The following is a 20,523-nucleotide window of genomic DNA, read 5'->3' as shown; positions in this document are numbered from 1 at the left end:
TATACTGAGTGCAATCTGGGGAGAGAGTACAGTGATTTGGAGAATTAATGAGAAAATGAATTGAGCTGATAAAGAAGTTTGCATGAGAAAGAGAGGACAGTGTTTGAAAATTAGCTAAAGAGGGATGTGAGGTGTATTAGTTTCCACTTTCTGTCCTAACAAATTATACAAACTTAGTGGCTTAAAGCAACAAAACAGTCTGGGCGCGGTGGCTCCTGCCCGTAATCCCGGCATTTTGGGAGGCTGAGGCAGGCGGATCACAAGGTCAAGAGAGCGAGATCATCCTGGCCAACACGGTGAAGGCCTGTCTTTATCGAAAATACAAAAATTAGCTGACCATGGTGGTGCACACTTGTAGTCCCAGCTACTAGGGAGGCTGAGGCAGGAGAATCACTTGAACCCAGGCGGCAGAGGTTTCAGTGAGTTGAGATCACGCCACTGCACTCCAGCCTGGGCGACAGAGCAAGACTCTGTCTCAAAAACAAACAAACAAAAAACAACCACCACCAGCAAAAACATTATTGTCTTACAGTTATGGGATATCAGAAGTTCAAAAATGGGTTTTATGGTGTTAAAATTAAGGTGTCATCAAGGCTGTTTTTCTTTTGTTTTGCTTTATTTTGTTTTTTTGAAGGCTCTAAAAGAGAACCTCTTCCTTGCCTCTTCCACTTTATGGAGACCATGGCTCATGGCCCTTTTCCAGCAATGGCATCACTCTGATCTGTGTTTCTGTTGTCCCAACTCCTTCTCCTTCTCTGACTCGGGCCCTCCTGTTTCCCTCATGTAAGGACCCTTGGGATTACCTTGTTCCTGCCTGGATAATCCAGGACCATCTCCCCATCTCAAGATCTTTACCTTAATCACATCTGCAAAGCCTCTTTTGCCATGTAAGGTAACATTCATAGGTTCCAGGGAGTAGGAGGTAGACAGATTTTGGTGGGGAGTGTAATATTCTGTCTACCATACAGGATTAAGGTAGGATTTTTTTTTTTTTAAATGGGAAATACAGACATGTTTATTCACTGAGGGGAAAGGGCCAGGAGGGAGGGAGAGATTTCAGGCCTAAGGCAGAGATGTAAAGACTGATGAAGAAAGCTCCTCAGGAGGTGAGGCAGGGGGGATGCCTAAGGCACAGGTGTGGGGAACAGTCGTAAACAGGAGGAATGAAACTGGGGTGAAGATGAAGATGGATGCAGAAATAGTGTAATTTTCAGTTGCCTGGAAGGAGGTAATATTCTTAAGGGAACTGGTTCTCTTAATGAGGTTCTCAGAGAGAAGAGGGCAGGGTTAAGAATGGAAGCTGAAGATGAGATGCTAATGAGTGATATGTAGGGGCAGTCAAGCAGTCCACAGAACCCCTTCAGGAGCAACTTCTTTGCAACCAGCAATTTCTTTTTTACTTTCTCTTTCTTCCAATTGTGCCTCCGTCTCAGCGGGGAGCTCCCACAATTAATACTGTTCCAGTTGAAGCTACTCTTGGTTCTAGTAAGTGTAAGAAGAGAAGAGAGATGTGTTAGGGGGATTCAGAGGTAGATTCTGGAAGACTTTATTGTGATGAGATCTTTACTGAGCCTGGAAAATATGACAATTTTATGTTTCAGATTCCAGTGACATTTTCAGACGATTCAAACACCGTTTCCATGGAGTTAGAATTTCTAAGCCCGGATAGTTCAACAGCAAGTTTCCAAGATGCCGCCCAAAGGAAAAAGTGGTTCTTGAAAAGTTGGGAGAGGGGGAGCAGCCTCTGGGAGTGACAGCGCTAACAAGAAGGCTCAAGGTCCCAAGGTGGTGGCAATGCAGTAAAGGTCAGACACGTTCTATGTGAAAAACATGGCAAAGTCACGGAAGTCATGAAAAAGTTAAAGTCTGGAATGAGATTCAATGAAGTGGCCACATAAAATGTGAAGATAAAGCCAGGCAAAGGGGACACTTGGGTTAGATGACCAGAGGGTCCATGGTGGGACCATTTCAAGAAGCAATATTTGCCTTGCCTGTAAGTGGGAGAGATAAGCCTGTGTTTACAGACTCACCGGTTAAGACAAAATTTGGATATCATAGTATTATGGTTGAAGGAAGAAAATAAAATCATATGAAAGACTGAAAAGAAAAAAGATTTTTCTAAGCCCATGAAAAGGGCACACTTAGAAATTTCTAACCCCACAGGAAAGGGTGTTTGAATCCTGTAAAATTGTCAGGAAGTTTTTCTGCCTGGCAGAAAAATATGAGGTGGTGATCACCATTTGTTTCCTACTTTATTAAGAGCATTCATTGTGGCTAAGGTGAAGGAACCCAGAGGACAGGAACCCAAGGCTGAATCCAGTCCTCTGAGGATAAAAAGAGGATAGGGAAGAGAGGAGAGTACACCTGTCACCTGCTCAGGGACAGGCTGCATCGATGACATCTCTACTTGCTGGCTCAGTCTTTTAGTCTTTCCAGGCCTGGGAACCTCCATGAGCAATGGGGATGGATGGTGTCGTTGCTGAGGAGGAGCTGCAGGGTGTGACGGTAGACATATAATGGTGCACACTTAAACTTTCCTCAGCAGCCCCATTAAGTCTACCTGACTGCCTCTGAGATTTGAACCTGGAAGATGAGATTCCAGCAGTGGTTAAAACAGGAGAGCCACGAAACTGGAAGAGAGAGGAGACTGCCTGGGCCTCAGGGGTGGGACTGGAATGTGTGGTCTTTGGGTCTGACTCTGGCTTAGAGGGCCGGAAGAAGAAGATTAAGTCACTGCTGAGTCATGGAAGCAGAGGCTGTAGGAGGCCCTAGGGGTGTTGGGGTCAGTGATTTCTTTCTGATAGAGGAGATGTGAGGTACCCCAGGAAAGCTGCATGGCTGCACTGATGAAGGGATGGATGGGGTTTCTGCAATTGCACAATTGTCAATCTGATGCCAAATTCATTGCTTTTAGAATGAGAATTAAAGACTCTTGGTGTGTCAGGAGAGAGGAAGAGTAAAAGTCTTGAAGAGGACGCTACGACAGCTAAAAGTACACAAAAGAGCCCGGAATTCCTGGGGTAGACAAAGGTTGTCTGGGGGACCCTGACAGGGACATTTGGCTAGATCACGTAATAAGTATTACTTTGTGTAAGACCATTTATTAATGTGCTCTACTTTTTATCTTGAAACAAGGAGTAGAAAATAAGGTTGTATATTTTCTAACAGAAGCTATTGAGAAAGAACTTGGTAGTAGCACCTTTGTTGTAATCGTTCTTATTCTGTGAGATCTAATACACTGCCGTGCCCATGCGCTGACTGCATCACTGAGGATTTATTCAGCACCACACAATTATTTTTGGTAATTGAGAGAGTTTCAGGAAGCAGAAGTTTTCATCTTCAAGGGACTAAAAGTTCGGCAGGCTGTAGCATCTGTCTTTTAAGACGTCTGGAGGCTTGAACAAACATTTAGAACTGGACAGTAAGGAATAATCACAGTGTTTTGAAAACACAAAAACCAAACAAACCTTCAACATGCTATTCTTTGTTTTGTTTTCACTCATGCTCCCCTCATTCTCTGCCTTCATATTCTTTTTTTTTTGAGACAGAGTCTCACTCTGTCGCCCAGGCTGGAGTGCAGAGGAGTGATCTTGGCTCACTTTAACCTTGGCCTTCCGGGTTCAAGTGATTTTCCTGCCTCAGCCTCCTGAGTAGTTGGGATTACAGGCACATGCCACTGCACCCAACTAATTTTTGTATTTTTAGTACAGACGGGATTTCACCATGTTGGCCAGGCTGGTCTCCAACTCCTGGCCTCAAGTGATCCACCTGCCTTGGCCTCCCAGAGTGCTGGGATTACAGACGTGAGCCACCGTGCCAGCCTCTGCCTTCATATTCTAATTGTTAGAGTCAGCTTTCTTATGCTGTCATTTCAAACAGTTAGAACAAGCACTGGCCAATGTGCCCAAAGGTATGGGGAGGGAGGGGATTCTTGTCTTCTTCTACTTCCTGCTGGCTGTATGCCCTCAACAATCACCTAACTTTTTTGAACTTCAGCCTTTTAATTTGTAAAATGAGAATAATACAAAGGTGTTTTTTTTTTTTTTCCCCTACCTCTCTGGTTAGTTATTTTGAGAAATGAAATATTATTTGCAAAATTACTTTCACAGCTGTAACACGCTATATAGTCATTTCACATAGCAGAGACGTTAAGGGCAGGGAGAAAGGACAGCAGAGAATAGCAAGAGATGGCCCCGGGAGTGACAGCGGGAGGCCAGACAAGGAGACATCTTGCATAAAGGCCATGTGAAGAAGTGTGACCTTTGGACATTTTAATTTTAATTTTATTTCCTTATTTTTTATTCTTTTGAGCACTCTATCACCCAGGCTGCAGTACATTGTTGTGATCATGACACACTGCAGCCTTGACCTCCTGGGCTGAAGCAATCCTCCCACCTCAGCCTCCTGAGTAGCTGGGACCACCACTACCACGCCCAGCTTTATTGATTGATTGATTGATGATTGATTGATTGTAGTGATAGAGTCTTCTTATGTTGCTTTGTTTAGGCTGGTCTTCAGCTCCTGGGCTCAAGGGATCCTCCCATCTCAGCCTCCCAAAGTGCTGGGATCATAGGCATGAGCCATGGTGCCCAGCTTGAACATTTTTAAGTAGGAGAGCCATTTGGTCCGATTTAAACTTTCAGTGTATCACTTTCAACTTTGTGGAGGTTGGATTTCAGGAGGACCAGTTGAAAGGCAGAGAGATTAGGGAAGGGAAGGTTGCAATAAAGATACTGAGGGTGAGAACTAGGATGGTGGTAAGTCGCTGGGATGGACAGCAGAGGAAAAAATAACTTCGGAGGTAAAATAAAGAGCACGTAGTGATCAACTGACTGGTGGGAGAGAGGGAGAATTGAGGCGTTCATGAAAGAGGACTCCTGAGTTTCTGGTATAGGTAGACAGCCCCTAATTCAGATAAGGGAATATATTATACAAGGAGGAGCAGGACTGGAAGGAATGAAGGTGAGTTCCATCAAGATGCACATGGGGCATGGAAGCGGAAATACCCCATAAGCAGTTGGATATAGACATTTGAAGCCTGGGGAGAATGTCAGGGCTAAAGATGTTGATTTTGGAGGCGTCAGCTTATAGTTATTTTTTAATCTTAAAAGTGTTCCTAAGTAACTGTAAAATTTGAAGGTCAAATAATCTTTAGGAAAACTAATGTTAAGAGGTGGTATATTATTTTCTAATTATAACAGTGGCTTACAATGATACAAATTGATTTGTCTTACAGTCCTGTAGGTCAGAAGTCTGACACTGGGCTTTTGACCACACTGAGCTAAAATCAAAGTGTCACCAGGGCTGTGTTCCTTTCTGGAGGCTCTAGGGGGAAAATTCTTTTCCTTGCTTTTTCCAGCTTCCAGAAGCCACCTGTATTCCTTGATTTGTGGCTTCCTTCTTCCATGTTTGAATCCAGCGTGGGTGGGTTGAGTCTTTTTCATGCTGTCATTTTGCAGGTTTCCCTTCAGCTTTTTCATCCACTTTTAAGGACTCATGTGATTAGAGTGGGCCCATCTGGATAATCCAGAATAATCTCCTCATCTCAAAATCATCTGATTAGCAACTCTGATTGCATCTGTAACCTAATTTCTCTTTTGCCATGTTAGGTAATATATTCACAAGTTTAGGGCATGGACATCTTTGGAGGCATTAGCTGCTTACCACAGATGGTAGAAAGAAAAAGCTTTCATTAAAGGGGTCAAGATATGGACAGGTAAGAGGAGAGTGGTGTCATCATTGTCCTTGAAATAAGGCCCAAAGATCTAAAGCCATATTCTTGGAATGACTCTAGCTAAACCTAAAATGGGTAAGTGAGTAATGACGTGGTGGAGAGCTAGAAGATTTGGATTCAAGTTCTAGGTTTTTTCCCCATGCTTTGGCACCTTGGGTCATCTACATTCTAAGACATTTTCTTCATCTGCACACCATGGATCATGATTATACTTCCCTCATAAAGTAATGCACATGAAAACTTTTAGTAAATTATAGAGCGATTTGCACATGTCAATGATATGCTGTTCAGGAATTTCCCTAAGACTTTTTCAAGGTATGTTCAAGTCTATGTCAATATTCTATCAGGATCAACTACCTCTTTCAAGCTACAAGGTAAGCCTTCCTCAATCCTGAATTACTAGGCTTTAGTAAAAGAATCTGCATTAAATGAGTGACTCTGTCAGCCCACATATATAGGGTATATACATAAGCCATTTACGTATATAAGCCGCCATTAGCAAAATTACTCCTGCTTTCAATGTTAACATCACCAGCTGCTGAATATTAGTTTGTATAAATGGAAGGTTCTAGAAAAGATGAGAGGGTATAAAGAGAGCCTCTAGTGGAGTAGGTCTGTGAGAACTCATATTGAAGAATTATCACCAGGAAAAGAGAGTTGTCATAATGTGCACTAATTTAGAAGTCAGATAAAAAAGAGTTTAAATCTAAATAAGATATAGATTTTGATACTTAAGGTAGAATTTTCTGGGGTTAGAGATGTCCAATTCTAGCATTAATGGGTGCAGACTGTATTTTTTTAGTGTTAAGGTATAGGCTGTAATGATCTTTATCATTAGGATTCCTGTGGTGGGTAGTGGGTACTTACTTGGACATTATGACTATTTACGTTCCAAATGTAAGATTTTATAATATCTTTAACTTCCATTGCTACTTGGAAATTTCAAAGTCAACTTCAAACTCAATACATCTAGAACCTTCTGGTTCAAGTCCAGTTTATTTTTGCTACTAAGTGTCCCTGTTTCCATCAGTGGTAGCTAGTTTCTCAAGCCCACAGGCTAAAACTCTTTTTCTCTTCATTCTATGATGATTAATTTAGCACCCACTACATACCAGACAGTGAATGAGACAAAAGGATTACAAAGATGAATAGGAGATGTCCATTCCAAGTAGTTTGGTATCCTGGATACATCCATAAAAGCCTTCTGCTGCAATACATCTCACATACTATATTTAAAAATTATTTAAGTGCTAAATTAGCAAGAAAGTAGGAGTACTCTTCAGATGCCCAAAGCAAGAAAATGCAGGAATTAAGACTGGTCAGGGCAAAACAAACATTAGCCATTTAACAAAAATAACAACGAATTTAAATAAAGACAAGATAAAGTTAAATTACCAATGGGATTAATCAGAGTTAAAGTATACTAAAGTCCTTGATCTGTTCAAGAGGTGGGTATTTAGTATCATAAGATTTTACTAAATTTTATGTGTATGTTACAACTTCTAGAGTAATCATCAAAAGAATAGAAATTGAGTGCAAAGCTTTCAAACTAGTAAAGGAAAAAATAAAGCAAAAAATAAAATTAATCCACAAGAATGGAAGAAAGGAATGATAATAATAGTTAAACAAAAGAAAATGAAAATGCAAAAAATAATAGAAATCACAAAATAAATCTTAACTCACCATTTATCCCTATATATGTGAATGGAATCAATTATCCAGTTAAAAGTAAATATTGTCACATGAAATTTTAAAGATGATTAGGCCAGGCATGGTGGCTCACATCTGCAATCCCAGAACTTTGAGGGGCCAAGATGGGAGGATCCCTTGAACTCAGGAGTTTAAGACCAATCTGGGCAACACAGCGAGACCTCCTCTCTACAAAAAACAAAAAAATCAGCCAAGTGTGGTGCTGCATGCGTGTAGTCCCACATGCTTGGAAAGCTGAGGTGGGAGGATCAGAGGTCCAGGCTACAGTAAGCTGTGATTGTGCCACTGCGCTCCAGCCTGGGTGACAGAGTGACAGCCTATTTCAAAAACACAAGTATATATATATAATAAAAGATTAGCCAGTTTTTGCTTACAAGAGATGCACTTAAATATAAAGTTGAAAGTAAAAGAAAAGATATTCCAGGTAAATATTAACCATATATAGGTATATGAGACAAACCATGTATAGGTGTAGCCATATCAGAGAAAACAGATTTTCAGGTAAAAAACATTATTAGAGACAAAGAAGATCAATATGTAATAATAAAAATGTGCAAGTCATATGACTGACAATTCTATTTTTAATTTTTTGAGGAACTGCCACACTGTTTTCTATAATGGCTGTACAAATTTCAATCTCCACCAATAGTGTATAAAGTTCCCTTTTCTCTACTTCCTTGTCAACTTGTTATCTTTTGTCTTTTTGACCACAGATTCTTTTTTTTTTCTTTGTTTGAGATGGAGTCTCACTCTGTTGCATAGCTGGAGTGCAGTGGCGTGATCTCGGCTCACTGTAACCTCCGCCTCCCGGGTTCAAACAATTCTGCCTCAGGCTCCTGAGTAGCTGGGATTACAGGCACCCACCACATGTCTGGCTATTTTATTTTATTTTTATTTTTTGTATTTTTAGTAGCGACAGGGTTTCACCATGTTAGCTAGGCTGGTCTTGAACTCCTGACCTCAGCCTCAACCTCCCAAAGTGCTGGGATTACAGGCGTGAGCCACCGCACCTAGCCCGACAACAGCCATTCGAACAGGAGTTAGGTGATATCTCCTTGTGGTTAATTTGCATTTTCCTGATGATTAGTGATATTGAGACTTTTTCATATGTCTGTTGGCCATTTGTATGTCTTCTTTTGAAAAATGTCTATTCATGTCTTTTGCTTATTTTTAAAATCAGGTTATTTGTTTTCCTGCTATTGACTTGTCTGAGCTCCTTAAATATTTTGGATATTAACCCCTTATCAGATGTGTAGTTTCCAGATATTTTCTCTCATTCTGTAGGTTGTGTCTTTACTCTGTTGATTGTTTTCTTTGCAGCGCAGAAGTTTTTAGTTTCATGCAATCCCATTTGTCTATTTTCGGTTTTGTCGCCTCTGTTTTTGAGGCCATATTAAAAAAATCATTGCCCAGATCAATGTCATGGAGTTTTCCTGTGTTTTCTTCTAGTAGTTCTATAGTTTCAGGTCTTATATTTAAGGTTTTTTTCTGTTTGTTTTGAGACGGAGTCTCGCTTTGTCACCCAGGGTGGAGCGCAGTGGCGCAATCTCAACTCACTGCAGTTTCCTCCACCCAGGTTCAAGCAATTCTCCTGCCTCACTCTCCTGAGTAGCTGGGATTACAGGTGTGCACCAACACGCCCAGCTAATTTTTGCATTTTTAGTAGATACAGGGTTTTGCCATGTTGGCCAGGCTGGTCGCCAACTCCTGGCCTCAGGTGGTCCGCTCGCCTTGGCGTCCCAAAGTGCTAAGATTACAGGCATCAACCACTGCATTCGGCCTATTTAAGTCTTTAATCCAGTTTGGAGTTGGTATTCGTATATGTTGAGAAATAAGGGTCTAATTTTATTCCACATATGTGTATCCAGTTTTCCCAATGCTATTTATTAAAGGGATTGTCCTTTCCCCATTGTGTGTTCTTGGCACCTTTGTGAAAATCAGTTGGCTGTAAAAGTTTGGATTTATTTCTGGGCTCTTTATTCTGTCTCTGTTTTTATGCCAGTACCATGCTGTTTTGGTTACTATAGACTTCCAGTATACTTTGAAGTTAGGAGTGCAATGTCTCCACCTTTGTTGTTCTTATTCAAGATTGCTATGGGTATTTGGGGTCTTTTGTGGTTCTCTGTGAATTTTAGAATTTTTTTTTCTATTTTTTGAAAGAATGCCATAGGTATTTTGACAAGAATTGCGCTGAATCTGTAGACTGCTTTGGGTAGTGTGGACATTTTTAACAATATTAATTCTTCCAGTCTATGAACATGGAATATCCTTCCCTTTATTTGTATCCTTTTCAATTTCTTTCATCAGTGTTTTACAGTTTTCATTGTAGAGAACTTTCAATCTACTTGGTTAAGTTTATTTCTAGGTATCTTTTTTTGGAGCCATTTTAAGTGGGATTGTTTTCTTGATTTCTTTTTCAAAAAGTCCACTATTAGTGTATAGAAACATTACTAATTATTGTGTATTAATTTTGCATTCTGCAGCTTTATCGAAGTTGTTTATTAGTTCTAACAATTTTTTTGGTAGAGTCTTTAGGGTTTTCTAGGTATATGATCATGCTGTCTGCAATGAGGGACAATTTGATTTCCTGTTTTCCATTGTGAATGCCTTTTAATTCTTTCTCTTGCCTACTTGCTCTGGCTAGGATTTCCAGTACTATGTTGAATAGAAGTGGTGAAAAGTGGGGATTCTTGTGTTGTTTCTCTAAGGAGAAAAAGCTTTCAAATTTTCCCCATTCAGTATTATGTTAGCTGTGGATTTGTCATACATGACCTTTATTGCATTGAGGTACATTCCTATACCTAACTTGTTGAGAATTTTTGTCATGAAGAGATGGTTGAATTTTGTCACATGCTTTTTCTGCATCTATTGAAATGACCTTATGATTTCTGTCCTACACTCTATTAATGTGTTGTATTACATTTATTGAACCATCCTTATATCCCTGGGATAAATCACACTTAATCATGATGAGTGATCTTTTTAATGTCTTGTTGAATTTGGTTTTCTAACATGTTGCTGGGGATTTTTGCTTCTATGTTCATCAGGGATATTGACCTGTAGTTTTCTTGTGTGTGTATGTGTCCTTGTCTGGTTTTGATGTTAGGGTGCTGTCCTTATAAAATGACTTTGGGGCTGGGTGCGGTGGCTCATGCCTGTAATCCCAGCACTTTGGGAGGCCGAGGTGGGTAGATCACCTGAGATCAGGAGTTCGAGACCAGCCTGATCAACATGGAGAAACCCCATCTCTACTAAAAATACAAAATTAGCTGGGCATAGTGGTGCATGTCTGTAATCCCAGCTACTCGGGAGTCTGAGACAGGAGAATTGCTTGAACCCAGGAGGCGGAGCTTGCAGTGAGCCAATATTGCGCCATTGCACTCCAGCCTGGGCAACAGAGCAAGACTCCATCTCAAAAAAAAAAAAAAAAGAAAAGAAAAAAAAAGACTTTGGAAGAAGGGCCTCTTCTTCAGGTTTTGGGAAGAGTTTGAGAATAATTGATATTAGCTTTTCTTTAAATATTTGGTAGAATTCATCAGTGAAACAATCAGTTTCTGGGCTTTTCTTTGATGGGAGACATTTTGTTATTGATTCAATCTCCTTACTTGTTATTGGTCAGTTCAGATCTGTATCTTCATAATTCAATTGTAGTAGGTTGTATGTGTCCAGGAATTTATCCATTTTTTCTAAGTTATCCATTTTGTTGGTGTATAATTGTTCATAATAGTCTCTTACAATCTGTTGTGTTTCTGTAGTATCAATTGTAATGTCTCTTTTTTCATCTCTTATTTTGTTTGAGTCTTCTTTTTTTCTAAGCCTAGCTAAAGTTTTGTTCATTTTGTTAATCTCCAAAAAAACATCCAAGTCTTCGCTTATCTTTTGTATTACTTTTTCTATTCTCTATTTCATTTACTTCTGCTCTGATTTTTATTATATTCTTCCTTCTACTAATTTTGGGTTTAGTTTGTCCATATTTTTCTAGCTCCTTGAGGTATAATGTTAGGCTGTATGAGATCTTCCTTTGTGATGTTGGTATTTGTTGATATAAATTTTCCTCACAGAACTACTTATGGTGTATGCCACAAGTTTTGATACATTGTGTTTCCATTTTCATTAGTCTCAAGATATTTAAAATTTTTCCTTTGAATTTCCTCATTGACCTATTGTTTTTCTAGGAGCATGTTGTTTAATTTCCATGTATTTGTTAATTTTTAAAAGTTCCTTCTATTATTAATTTTTAGTTTTATACCATTGCAGTCAGAAAGAATACCTGATATTTGATTTCAGTCTTCTTAAATTTATTAAGACTTGTTTTGTGATCCGAACATATGATCTATCTTGGAGAATGTTCCATGTGCTGTGTGAAGAATGTGTATTCTGCAGCTGTTGGATGGAATGTTCTGTATATGTCTGTTAGGTCTATTTGGTCTAGAGTGCAGTTTAAATCTGATATTTCTTTGTTGATTTTCTGTCAGATGATCTTTTCATTGCTAAAATGGGAGTGCTGAAGACCCCTACTATTATTGTATTACAGTCTGTCTCTCCCTTCAAAGTAATGTTTGCTTTATATATCTAGGTGCTCTGATGTTGGGTGCAGTAGTTACAATTGTCATATCCTCTTGCTGAATTGACTCCTTTATCATTATATACTGAACTTCTTCGTCTCTTTTACAAATTTAACTTAAAATCTACTTATCTGATATAAGTATAGTTCCTTCTACTCTTTTGCTCTTTTGGTTTCCATTTGCATCAAATATCTTTTATCATTCCTTCACTTTCAGTCTGTGTGTGTCCACTTACAGGTGAAGTGAGTCTTTTGTAGGCAGCACATATATGGGTCTTTTTAAAAAAAATTCATTTAGCCACTCTATGTCCTTTGATTTGAGGATTTAATCAATTTATATTCAAGGTACTTATTGATAGGTAAGGACTTACTACTGTCATTTAGTAGTTTTCTAGTTATTTTGTAAATTATTTCTTCTGTTGTTACTGTCTTCCTTTGTGTTTAAATGATCTTCTCTAGTAGCATGTTTGATTCCTTGCTTTTTACTTTTAGTGTATCTATTACAGGTTTTGCTTTGTGATTACCACAAAGCTTACAAAAACATCTTACAGTAGGTTATTTTAAGCTGATAACAACTTAACTGATTGCAAAAAACAAATCTTCCACACTTTAACCCTACTCTCCATTTGAATTTTTGATGACACAGTTTACATCTTTTTATATTGCATATCCCTCAAGAAATTATTGTAATTAATTTTGGTTTTTAATAATTTTGCCTTTTAACCTTTATACTAAAAATTTAAGTGATTTACACACTATCATTACAATAATAATTAGGGTGTTCTGAATTTGATTGTGTAGTTACTTTAGCCAGTAAGTTCTATACTTTCAGATGTTTCCATGTTACTCATCAGCAACCCTTTTATTTCAGTTTGACGACTACCACTAGGGTTTCTTCTAAGACAGGTGTGGTAGTGATGGACTTCCTCAGCTTTTGTTCATCTAGAAACATTTTATCTCTCCTTCATTTCTCAAGGATAGTTTGGCTGGGTACAGTATTTTTGGTTGGCAGGTTTTTTTCCTTTAACATTTTAAACATGGTATCCTATTGTCTCCTGGCCTGTCCAGTTTCTGCTGCTGCTAGGAGGATTGGAACTGCCTTATATGTTATTTGCTTATTTTCTGTGTTACTTTCAGGATCCTCTCTTTTTCTTTGATCTTTGACCTTTTAGTTATAATATGTCTTAGGATAATCTTATTTGGATTAAATCTGATGGGAGGTATTTGACCTTTATGCTCCTGGATATTCATATCTTTCTCCAGATTTGAAAAGTTTTCTGGTATTATTTCTTCAAATAAGATTTCTGCCCCTTTATCCTTTCCTACTCCCTCTTGAACACAATGACCTGTATATTTGCTGTTTTGATGCTATCCCATAAATCCCATAAACTTTCTTGTGTTTTCATTCTTTTTCTCCTCTGAATATGTATTTTCAAATAACCTGTTTTCAAGTTTATAGATTCTTTCTTTTGCTTGATCAATTCTGCTGTTGGTGCAACTGCATTTTCCGTCTTGTTCACTGTATTTTTTAGTTACCGGATTTCTGTTTGATTTTTAAAAATTATTTTAATCTCTTTATTAAGTTTCTCATTCTAGTCACTTATTGTTTTCCTAATTTCATTGAGGTGTTTCTCTGCACTAAAAATAGTGATTTTAAATTCTTTGCCAGGCAATTAATACGTCTCCATCTCTTTAGGGTCAGTTACTGGCACCTTATTTTGTCTATTTGGTGAGGTCACATTTCCCTGGTTGTTCCTTGTGGTTATGTATTGATTTCTGTGCATTGAAGTAGGTACTTTTTCCAGTCTTCACAGTCTGGCTTTATCTGGGAATGTCCTTTAGCAGTAAGCTTGTTCAGAGATTCTGGGCAGATTATCTGGTGTACTCCCTAAGCCCATGACTGCTGCAGCTGTTGCTGTGCTAAGGGGTTGCCTTAAGACCTGGACTGCCATGCCAAGTGCACTGCTGGGCTAGAATTAAGTGGCTGCCAAGGCTGGCATACACTGGGCACACCCAAAGCCTATAGCCACTGAGACTAGTGCAACACTGGGGCATGTCTGTAGCCCTTGGCTGCTGAGGCCTGCCTGTTACTGTGGGTTATTCAGAGCCCTGGCCCATTGTAGTTGGCTAGTGTTGATGCAAGCCAGGACTTGAGTTCATCTTGCAGTGGCTATAGGTTCCTATCCTATGTTGGAGTGGATCTATAGGCTCTGTCACTGGCTTAGAGACAGGGGCCATAGGAACCGCCTGGTGTTGGGTTTTACCATGGCAGGGCTGGTCTTGGTGTTCAAGGCAAAGTTTTATGTTTACCTTCCTCTACTTCTCCAAGTGAATGACATGTCTCTGCTGTGCTGCCTAGATATGGAGGAGGGGTGATGTGGGTACTGTAAAATTGTCCTTCCTATATCTTTAATGCATCTTTTACAATTATGATGCGATCACCAGGCACTACGATTTCTATCTGGCTTCCTTAGCTCTTTTAAAGGTATTTTTACGTGTGGATAGTTGTTCAAATTGATGTTTCTGGTGGGGGACGACCACTGGATAGTACTACTCCATGATCTTGCTTTGCTCTCCCATGGCCAACTTTTAACAAACTAGAAATAGAAGAAAATGTCATAATCCATTACAGATTATCTATAAAAAAATCTACTGCAGGCTGGGCATGGTGGCTCATGCCTGTAATCCCAGCACTTTGGGAGGCCGAGGCGGGCAGATCACGAGGTCAGGAGATGGAGACCATCCTGGCTACCACAGTGAAACCCCGTCTCTACTAAAAATACAAAAAATTAGCCGGGCATGGTGGCAGATGCCTGTAGTCTCAGCTACTCCAGAGGCTGAGGCAGGAGAATGGCGTGAAGACGAGAGGTGGAGCTTGCAGTGAGCCGAGATCACGCCACTGCACTCCAGCCTGGGCGACAGAGCAAGACTCCATCTCAAAAAAAAAAAAAAAAAAGATCTGCTGCAAAGGTGAATAAGAAATAATTCCTGTCCTCAAGAAGCTCACAGTTAGGGGGAGATAGATGCAGAAGCCATGAACCACAAAATCATTCTTTGAAGTCCTCTTAACAAAGGAGAAGATAAAGGTAACGTCAATTAAGTCAGTCATCACATCTTAATTTCTTTTTATATAATAACATTGCTCAAATATTCCCTTTTCTATGACCTAACAGGGCAATCTTCCTGCTCTTATTGTACCATTTTATCTGTAATTATATCTTACTGAAGAGTTTTTAAACGCTCTGCTAAAATCAAGCTGTACTGTGAGTTAACACTCAACTAGTCTACATGACATTTTGTCTCAGATTTATTCAAAAAATTGTGAGGAAATTTTGACAGTACTTTAAAACCTTATTTTTTTTATTACTAAGTATCATGTGTGCAGGTACGTTTACCACATCATGACTTTAACCATCTATGTTCTTCAAGGAAGATAGAGGCTTATGAACGGGGACAGAAATAGAATGAAGGTCAAGAACAGAATCGGAGGAAATTAAAGAGTAGAGGAGCAAGGTAAGGATGTCTATTGTGACCTTTATTCTGCAATGAAAATACTTGGTAGTTTGTCGTTCTTTTGTTTGAGTTAATTGGTAAGTACAAATGTCAGCATCTCCACTCTGAGATGCTGAGTTTTATTCTCGAGCACAGGATTGTCAGAAAATTGGGTGAGGCTTAGGGATAGGTCTCTTGAACACATTACTTGAAAATAAAATGCTTAAGGTTTTTGAATGCCTTTAATTTTTTTAATGTTTACATTAAGCATTTTTTTTTTTTTTTTGTATTTTCGAAAATATCAGTCCTCAATTGATTTGGAAAAAAAAAATAGGTCCCTTACCACAGGGAGTCTGAGAAACACTGAAATTGGCTCCATTAAAATCAAGGAATGCTATTCATAAAAAGATACTGTAAAGAGTGAAAAGACAAGTTACACAATGGAAGAAAATGTTCGTAACACATATAACTGACAAAGACCTAGTATTTGAAATATATGAAGAACCCATTCAAGTCAGTTAGAAAAATGGGTTAAAAACCTTAAAGAGGCACTGCATAGAAAAAGAAATTCTAATGTCTTATAAACATATTAAAGGCCTCCACCTCATTAGTCATCAGGGAAATGAAAATTAAAACCACAATGAAAATTACACATACAGTCACCAGACTGGCAAAAATGTAAAAGCTTCACAAGCCTAAATGTTGGTAGGAATCCTGAGTTACAGAAACTTTCGAATATTTATTGCCTGTGGGAATGAAAATGAATTAAACTACTTTGGAAAACCCATTGGCAGTATCTATCAAAGTTGAACATATACAACCCAGCAATTCTTGAGGACCCAACAGAAATGTGTTACATGTATTAACCAAAGGACATATACAAGGATATTCATGGAAACACTATCATAGCCCTCAACTGAAAACAGCCAAGGTGTCCATCAGCAATAAAATGAATAAGTTGTTGTATAGTCACACAATGAAACACTCTATAGAAGTTGTTCTTAAAGCATGGACCATAGACCAGAAACATCAGCATCACCTGGGAACTTGCTAGAAATGCAAGTTCTTAAATCTCACTTTGGACTCAGTGAATCAGAACTCTAAGAGTGGGGGTCAGAACTCAGAACTTACTTTTTTAAGAAGCCTTTCAGATAATTCTGATGGACTTTAAAGATTGAGAACAGACTTTCTCTCTGTTTCTCACTGTAGAATTTTATTTCTACAGAGATAAATATGAATGAATTATAGCTTTTGCCAACAACATGAATGAGTCTCAGAAACATATTCTGTTGTCATAGTGTTTTTTGTGGTTTCTGTAAGGTATCCGCAGGACATTTCAGAGGACTGACTCTTCTGTAAATTCAGAAATGTCTCCATGCTATGATGTTTCTCATCCAGAGAGTCAGTCCCACCCTGGGGCCAAAGTATTATGGCAGAGAACAGTAGGGAGAGATATGGGGGTCACCAAAGGGGTCTGCAGTAAAGAATGCACTTTGGACTCAGGGAAACATTCAGACTCTAAAATGAAGTCCATGGGTGCCAGAACCCCTGGTGGAGTTCTTGAACTCAGGCATCCCGGGCCTGGCTGTAGTTGAAGAGAATAAATTCTGCTGCTGAAAATTCCCAAGGGTCTGGATGGAGAAGGTCTAGGGAAACTGGATATTCCTAGACTAACAGATTGGTAGATGCAGAGGCTCTAGAGCATCTGCTTGGCTTGTCCCTGGCTCTGCATTATTGGCATTGTTTCCTTGGTCATGGCTGTTGTTGCTACTGCCAAGACAATTTGGCCTGAGCCACACCTGTTAGAGAATTTCTACAACTTTGGTTGCTTTTTTTTTTTTTTTTTTTGCAGTAGACAGTGCGTTCTGGTGTTGCCTCAATAAAGGCCACATGAATTCCTGAGGTTCTTGCTCCCCTCACTTCTATCCCATTTTCTCCAAGGGTTCCTTAAAGTTTAATAATTTTTTAAAAGGATTATGAGGTAGGCATAAAAGACAAAATGTTCTAAGGTGTAAAAATAATCCCATTAATGCACTATGGCCTGAGTGGCTCATGGCCAAAGAACAGATCATGACTCTAAAACATGTTGCACTGAACTCTTCTACTCTATGGATTTCAATACCTTCTATACACTATCAACTCAAAAATTTACATTCTGAGGTCTTCTCCAAGCTGTTCTCTAAGCTCCAGACGCATGCTATCTAATTGACCACATGACACTTTCACTTTTTCCCAAATAAATTTTCCTTCCATTGGCTTCTTACCCCATTCACCTTGTAAAAAATGCCCCTCCCCTAGTCTTCTCCATCTCAGGTAATGGCCTAAAGGCCCCACCTTTCACCCAAGACCTAAGGCATAGGGGCCCTCCCTGGTTCTTTTGGTTTCCTCATCCCCCTTATCCAATCTACTAACACATTTTTTTGGTCTTGTTTCCTTTGAAATTTAGTTTTTAGCCAACCACCTCTCTTTCCACTCTTTCTTCCCAACAACAGTCCATAATCACCTCTCTTAAATTTCTGCATACACTCCTTCACAGGTCTTTCCCCATTCTTGTCCCCTTTAATCCATTCTGCAGATAGCATCTAGAGTGACTTTTTGAAGTAAGTAACTCAGATGACTTAAGTTCCCTAATTAAAACCACGCTATGGCTTCCCATTACACTTAAGATCCAAATTTCCTGACATATCTACAAGGACAGGATCTAGACTCTGCCTACTTTTTTAGCCTTATCTGTTCCTCTTTCTCCAGTTTACCACACTCTAGCCAGGCTGGTCTTCTTGCTCTTTCTGAAACAGGACATACTCACCCTTACCTCAGGGACCTTAACGTTCTTATTTCCCTCTGGAATGCCTCCCTAGCCAGATGACCACATGCCTCTCTTCTTTTCATTGTTTTCATCTCTGCTCACATGTCATCTCCTCAGAGACATCTTTTACTATTTCATCTAAAGTCATACCTCCCTTCCACCTCTTGCTTCAGTCCTCTTATTATACATTATTTCCTTCACAACATTCACTGTCTGAACATTAATCATTATATTATTGAGTGTCTAGCTGAAAGATGATGAAGGTGTTGGCAGGAATATAAAGCAAGGGAGGAAACACATGTAACAGAAAAGTTGGCTGGATCGCATTTCTTCAACCAAACATCCCTAAGTCAACTATGAGCCAGGCACTGTACCAGGGGCCAGAATTAGAAAGATGAATTAGACATGGGCTTGATCTCACAAGTCTCAGAATCTGGTGTGATAAACAGTATTTTCAAGAAAGGTTGGGAGCACAGGAAGTGGTGTGTCTTGTGGGTATGCAGGACAATGAGGAGAGTTTCAAAGTTTTATGGGTAATTATATTTGGAGAAGAAGGAGTTGGAAACTCTGGAATTGACTTCTAGGTCCTGAGCTGGGAGAATGGTGGAACCATCACTCTATGATCAGAAGGAGGGAAGACTGATCTGTGACAACCTCTGATACCTTCAGGAACTCCCCGGCCAGAATCCATGGTAATCAAAAGCCAACAGTGGGCTGGGCACGGTGGCTTAGGCCTGTAATCCTAGCACTTTGGGAGGCCGAAGAGGGCAGATCATGAGGTCAGGAGTTTGAGACCAGCCTGGCCAACATGGTGAAACCCTGTCTCTACTAAAAAATACAAAAATTAGCTGGGTGTGGTAGTGGGCGCCTGTAATCCCAGCTACTCGGGAGGCTGAGGCAGGAGAATCACTTGAAACCAGGAGGCGGAGGTTGCAGTGAGCCGAGATTGCACCACTGCACTCCAGCCTGGGTGACAGAGTGAAGACTCCGTCTTTAAAAAAAAAAAAAATAGAAAAGCCAACAATAGTTGTGCTCAGGACATAGACAATGATAAGAAAATAGGAGCAGGGCATGGTTGCTAACAGGCAAACTTCTGGTCATGATGGACCCTGGAAAGGGAGAGAAGCAAACTGTCTCCTTGGGAAGGCCTGGATTACTGGGCAATCTTTTCTGGATCCAAACCCTCTTGGGTTCTCTGTTTTCTAGGTCATTCCCATTCCTTCTCCATCTTTACCTTCCAGCAATGCCGTCCAGCTCATAGAAATCTATCCTGTTCCACAGAATCCAAGAGCTGGAGCTATGAGTTGACCCATTAGGACACATTATGATCTCTATTCTTGAGCTTTTGCCTATATTACTTTCCAAGCTACAGTTGCTGGTTTTATTTCATGGAATGCTTCAGATTTCTAGCATTTAGTCTCTGGAAGCTGAGGGGTTTATCTACATAGGGTTCTAGTTATGGAAGCTTGGTGGAACCCACTTGGTACTGGGCATGCACTTGTAGCTCAGCTCCACTCACACTCAAGGAAGCCAGATTCTGAGGCCTTTGTCCACAGTAGCCTTGTTGTGGGTGCACTGCGGGAAACCAGCCTAAGATGCCAGTTCTAACCCCTATCCTTCAACCTCACATTTCACATAAAGTTTCTAACAAAAAATAGGCAAATTGGAGTAGTGACTTCAATGCATAATTTATGCTCAAATTATGGCTCTTTCTGCAAACAAAGCTTTGCTCTAAACACATTGGCTGTCATTGGTGATGTCTGAGTCGAAAGTCCATTTCCATGATGTGTAACCAGGAAACTTCGTGTCTTAATCAAGATGGTATTCATATCTCAGGAAATATCTGAATATAATGTATTCCTCAGTTAAGCAGAAAACCCAAGAGAGACAGACGTCCACCAAATGCTTTCATTTTATCCTCACTAGCCATTTATAGCCTGGTTTCATGAGGAAAACGTATGTTTACTGACTGCTAAGGAGGTGTACATCTTAGTTTCTGAAAACTAACTTACTAAATAATGTGTTAAAATGGCTTTGCATTTTAGGTTCTCATTTTCAGATGTCTACATTCTGAGCCATAAGGTCTATAGTTTAGCTTAAACCCAGATTATTCTAGATTTTTGCTTCCAGTGATATGTAACATTTGGTTTACCTTATTTACTTACCTATTCATAATGAATGGCTGATGATCTTGAGGTGGATTCGGCTTTAGTGTAA

General features: G+C 39.6%; 1 pseudogene; it reads left to right on the top strand.

The window, feature by feature from the left end:
* The first annotated feature begins 1,677 nt into the window (after positions 1-1,677).
* On the top strand, positions 1,678-2,083 carry LOC114679264 (peptidyl-prolyl cis-trans isomerase NIMA-interacting 4 pseudogene; annotated as a pseudogene).
* The last annotated feature ends 18,440 nt before the right edge of the window (positions 2,084-20,523 follow it).

The sequence above is a fragment of the Macaca mulatta genome, chromosome 7, assembly GCF_049350105.2.
Source record: "Macaca mulatta isolate MMU2019108-1 chromosome 7, T2T-MMU8v2.0, whole genome shotgun sequence".
NCBI classification, from domain to species: domain Eukaryota; kingdom Metazoa; phylum Chordata; class Mammalia; order Primates; family Cercopithecidae; genus Macaca; species Macaca mulatta.
Note: the sequence above shows the minus strand (reverse complement) of the source record. Positions and strands in the feature narration are given on the sequence as shown.